The sequence below is a fragment of the Kogia breviceps genome, chromosome 7 (genome assembly GCF_026419965.1).
Source record: "Kogia breviceps isolate mKogBre1 chromosome 7, mKogBre1 haplotype 1, whole genome shotgun sequence".
In the NCBI taxonomy this organism is placed as follows: Eukaryota; Metazoa; Chordata; class Mammalia; order Artiodactyla; family Physeteridae; genus Kogia; species Kogia breviceps.
The window spans coordinates 116,871,960-116,877,959 of NC_081316.1; positions in this window are offsets into that span (position 1 = coordinate 116,871,960).

Consider the following 6,000-nt stretch of genomic DNA (forward strand, 5'->3'; position numbering starts at 1 on the left):
GATGCTTAATCCGTGCACCGCCAGGAGAGTCCCTCACGTGTTCTCTTGAATCTCATCCCTCACTCTACATTTCAGAATCCATACAAGGAGGAAATCATATAAAAGTGATGAAGGTGGAAAAGACTTCAGCTGTCATAGAAAAAGCCCACACGCATCTTTATAAGGAGAAGGAAAGCTTGTACTCACATGTCATTTCTCATTAGAAATCAAAGAAGGCATGCTGGAGGGACGCTGTGCATCTAATAAAAAGAGGGCAACCCCTGCTCCAATAGCAAATTACACCTCACAGAGCATGAGAATATCCATACTGGAAAGAGCCTTCTGAGTGTAATCAATGTGGAAATGTCTTTACCTAGATGCAATGCCTCATTACGGATCAAAACATTCATACTGGAAAGAAACTCCCTGAATGTAATGAATGTGGAAAATCTGCAGACAAAAGGGAAAACCTCAGTATTCATCAAATCCATGCAAGAGAGAAATCTTATCAATGTAGTAGGTATGAGAAAAGTCATATTCAGAAGTCAAGCCTTATTAGATGCTAGCGAGGTCTTACTGGAGATAAACCCTACGCGTGGGAGGAAGGTGAGAAAGTATTCAATGGCAAGTGAAAATTCTCATTTCAGAGATGCCCTATAAATACAGTAAATGTGCAAAAACCTTCACGCAGAAACCATGCTTCATTAAATATTACAACATTCGTATAGAAGAGACACCCTATGAATGTATTAAGGGTGGAAAAGCCTCTGGAATCCCACTGCTTATTGTATGCGAAGAACCCACCCAGGTAATAATCATGAATGTAAAATGTGTGGAGAAGCCTACTCTCTACGCATGAGAACCAATGCTGAATGGAATGTCCATTAACAGGTGAATGGGTAAATGTATTGTGGTATATCTGCACGATGGAGTGCTACCCAGCAATAAAAAGAAATAAACTATTGGGCTTCCCTGGTGGCGCAGTGGTTAAGAATCCATCTGCCAATGCAGGGCACAGGGGTTCCAGCCCTGGTCCAGGAAGATCCCACATGCCACGAAGCAACTAAACCCGTGCTCCACAACTACTGAGCCTGCGCTCTAGAGCCCACGAGCCACAACTACTGAGCCCGCGAGCCACACCTACAGAGCCCACGTGCCACAACTACTGAAGTCCGTGCGCCTAGAGCCCGTGCTCCGCAACAAGAGAAGCCACCGCAATGAGAAGCCCACGCACGGCAAGGAAGAATAGCTCCCGCTTGCCGCAACTAGAGAAAGCCCGTGCACAGCGCCCAAGACCCAACGCAACCAAAAATAAATAAATTTATATAAAAAAAGAAATAAACTACTGATACATACCATCATGTAAATTCATCTCAAAATAATTATGCTGAGTAAAATAAGCCAGACCAAAAAAAAATTTAAAAAGAGATAGAGTACATACTTCGTGATTCCATTTATATAAAATTCTAGACAAAGTCAAACTAACGTGTAGTGATAGGAAGCAGATCTGATTGTCTGTGGGGTTGGGAGGACGGAGAGGGATCACAGAGGTTCAGAAGGAAACTTTTGAAGATAAGTATGTTCACTTTCTTGACTATGGTGATGGATTCATGGATGTGTACATTTTTCAAAGCTGATTAAGGTGCTCACTTTATTTTATTTTATTTTTGTGGTACGCGGGCCTCTCACTGCTGCGGCCTCTCGCGCTGCGGAGCACAGGCTCCGGACGCGTAGGCTCAGCGGCCACGGCTCACGGGCCCAGCCGCTCCGCGGCACGTGGGATCTTCCCGGACCGGGGCACGAACCCGCGTCCCCTGCATCGGCAGGCGGATTCTCAACCACTGCGCCACCAGGGAAGCCCAAGGTGCTCACTTTAAACATGTGCAGTTTAATGTCACTTATACCTCAGTAAGGCTGTTCGGATTGTTTTGGGGATTTCTGACAGTTATAGTAAGTCAGGAAATTTTTTTAATTGGTTATGAATTTGAAAAGGAGAATTTAATCTCCATTTGTTTATAATATGATTAGGATTTACCAAAGTCTCTTAGGTTTTTGGGGTAAACATAATATAAACAAAAAATACTAAAAGACTTAAATATAACAATGAAACAATAAAAATCTTCTAAGACAATCTAATTCATTATATGTGCCATCACTTCTAGGAACATTGGCAACCTTCTTCACCAAGACTGGAAACCAAGGAGCTGTAATGGGGGAAAACATCTATAATAGAGACAATAGGCATATTTTAGTTGCATGTGTGTAAAAACTTTGGCTATTATACCACAAACAAAGTCAATAAGCAATATATTAAAATTTTTGCTATACAGAGCACAAAAAGTAATATCTTATAAATGTTTAAGAAAGGACAAACAACCCAAAAGTAAAATAGACAAGGTGTATTAAAATTTCAAGGCAGACGAGCAAATCGAAAGTTCCAAAACTATATAAAACATACACAAACTTTAAGCATCAGGCAAATGGAAGTTAATTATTAGCTATTACTTGATTTTCTGAAATATTTATTTATTTGGCTGCGCTGGGTCTTAGCTGTGATGTGTGGGATCTTCGTTGCGGCATGCATGCGGGATCTAGTTCCCTGGGCCAGGGTAATGTGGGGAGGGCATGGGGGGGAGAAGGGGAGGAGAATGCCAAGCAAAAAAAGCAAAAATACCAAAAAAACAGAAAACAAACAAAAAAACCCCTACAACATTAAAAACGTAAAATCCAGGATATCATAGCATCATATTTGTGGATTTATATAAAATAAACTGTGTATAAAAATATATAAGGACATTAAAAACTAAAATACAGGGCTTCCCTGGTGGCGCAGTGGTTGAGAGTCCGCCTGCCGATGCGGGGGACACGGGTTCGTACCCCGGTCCGGGAAGATCCCACGTGCCGCGGAGCGGCTGGGCCCGTGAGCCATGGCCGCTGAGCCTGCGCGTCCGGAGCCTGTGCTCTGCAATGGGAGAGGCCACGACAGTGAGAAGCCCGCGTACCGCAAAAAAAAAAAAAAAAAAAAACTAAACTAAAATACAAATTTAGCAGGTATCCAATAGATAAAAGAGTACTCATTGTTAGTTTTCTAAAATATAATCAAAGGGAACGGCTCTTCTTAAATATCTGTTTTAAAACACAAACAATATCTGTATTCGTTTTCTAGGAGCAAATTACCATAAACTGGATGGCTTGAAACAATAGACATCTATTCTCTCACAGTTCTGGAGGCTAGAAGTTCAAAAACAAGGTACTGGCAAGGTCATGTTCATTCTGAAGGCCCTGGGGAAGAATCCTTCCTTGCCCTATCCCAGCTTCTGCTGGTGGCTGGCAATCCTTGGCATTCCTTGGCCTGTGGTGTCATCACTCCAATTTCTGCCTCTGCTGTCACATGACTGTCTTGCCTCTGCCAGTATGTGTGTGTCTCCAAATCTCCTTCGCCTGAGAGGCCAACAATCACTGGATTTAGGGCTCACCTTAACTTGATTACATCAGCAAATAAGGTCAATATTCACAGGTACCAAAAGTTAGGACTTTGACATATCTTTTCGGGGGACACAAGTCAACCCATTATACAACTTACAATAATCAACTAAAACATTTCTATTAAAAGGAGAGAACAACAATGCCACATTTATTGCAAGTATTTAACACTGCCCTGGAAGCTCAAGCCACTGCAATAACACAGAAAACAAAAACGAGATCATTATTCAAAAGTAGGAAAAAAGTCAGCCTTATGTGCAGAAATCCAGAGCATATGTGTTGATATACAATTGGGTCTATAAGAGAGTTTGAAATGGTGACCACACACACAATAATTAAATACAAACTAATAGTTTTCCTTAACAGTAACAAGAATCATAGGAAGCACCATTGAAAAATATGTAGGTATGGAAAGCCTGCTGCGCGCTTAGCGCTTAGCTTTGCCCTTTAAGAAGTGAGAGGTGCGAGATGGCTCAGTTATTCAGAAGGATTTTCTGGATCCGGGGGCGAGGTTTCTGCTCCAGGCACACCTGACCTGCTTTACCATGCCGCCTGTGCTCTGCCCCCCTGCCAAGATTACTTCTGATCCTCTCTGCACTCCTCCCTCACAACAGGAAATACAGCTGGGCAATCTACAATTCTCCTTTCTCTGATCCCTCCTGTTTGGTTCCCAAGTGGTTTGTAGGTAGCAGCCCTGAAGCCCCCTCTGTGCTTTCACTTGTGGCTAAACCACTGGAGTTGCTGCCTCCCTGGTTGTTTATGAGAGAAGGTTACTTTCTAGGCAAAAGCCGAAGAGCTGTATTAAATGTAGACTGTTTTAAACAAAGCTGTGGTCTTTTGCCAACTTTTTCCTCCTGTTCATGATTTGGCTTCCCCTCTAGCTGAACGATCATGGGAGAAAATGACAGAAGGACATGACCGTGGATACAAGAGAAAGACAACTGCAGATTCTGATGGGAAAAGTAGTATTGGGGAGCAAAATGAAAAAAGAAACCAGCAAAAAACCCACCAACAACAACTTCACTAGAGTAAGCTAAGAAGATGTGAAATGGGGGCTTCCCTGGTGGCGCAGTGGTTGAGAATCCGCCTGCCGATGCAGGGGTCACGGGTTCGTGCCCTGGTCCGGGAAGATCCCACATGCCGCGGAGCAACTAAGCCCGTGAGCCATGGCCGCTGGGCCTGCGCGTCCGGAGCTGTGCTCCGCAACGGGAGAGGCCACAGCAGTGAGAGGCCCGCATACCGCAAAAAAAAAAAAAAAAAAAAAAAAAAAAAGAAGATGTGAAATGACCAGTTTTCGAAAAGCTCCCAGAAAACATTGAAGAAAATACTTTCTAAGAATGTTCACAATGAAACATTAAGAGCAACCTTTTTGGTTTACTTAAAGCTTAATTTTTAAAAAAATAAATGCTGGGCAATTTCTATTTTGAGTTAAGCCCTTCTTTCTGTACCGCTTCAGCGCGCTGTGCCTTTCATGTGGATGGCACCTTTTGATCTAAGTGAGATTGCAAATATATTGGCCAACCAAGCAGTTAACTGGGGTTAGTCTTCTGCTGAGTGGAAGAAAGGAAATGGAAAATTTTTTAGAAAACAAAATCCTAAGCCAAATATAGCAAAGATTAAGATCCACAGAAACATTGTTCTGAATATTGATGGGTAATCCATGAATAATCCTCAGAAATAGATATTGCTGATGCAAATCAGATGAAAAACACTGGGGTGGATTTCTTCCAGCACATATGGTGACAAAGAAGAGTAGAACAGCATTACTGTTACCAGGCCCATGAATGCATAATTTTAAAGACTGAGAGGAAGCAAAGTGAGTCCCATTGGTTAGAGAAATAATCCTCTGTTAGTGAGGACAACGTTTCCCTTTTAGAAATAGGAGACTGTAAGAAATGAGGGAAAAACTCCTTTTTTTTTTTTTTTTTTTTTTTTTTTTTTGCGGTATGCGGGCCTCTCACTGTTGTGGCCTCTCCCGTTGCGGAGCACAGGCTCCGGACGCGCAGGCGCAGCGGCCATGGCTCACGGGCCCAGCCGCTGCGCGGCACGTGGGATCTTCCCGGACCGGGGCACGAACCCGTGTCCCCTGCATGGGCAGGCGGACTCTCAACCACTGCGCCACCGGGGAAGCCCAGCCCTATCTTTTTTTTTTTTTTCCTTTTTTTTTGCGGTACTCGGGCCTCTCACTGTCGTGGTCTCTCCCGTTGCGGAGCACAGGCTCCGGACGCGCAGGCTCAGCGGCCATGGCTCACGGGCCCAGCCGCTCCGCAGCATGTGGGATGCATGTGGGATCTTCCCGGACCGGGGCACGAACCCACGTCCCTTGCATCGGCAGGCGGACTCTCAACCACTGCGCCACCAGGGAAGCCCAACTCCATTGTTTTTAATGCCAACCATGATGTGTGGATTTTAAGTTAAGCTTTTTGCTCCTTCTCAGTAAATATTAACAAGAGACGGGTCCTGCATAGATTTAAATTTAAGTAAGACCTTTCCTCCTCCTTCCCAGTGTTTTTTATTTACTCTACTCCTGTGGTCATG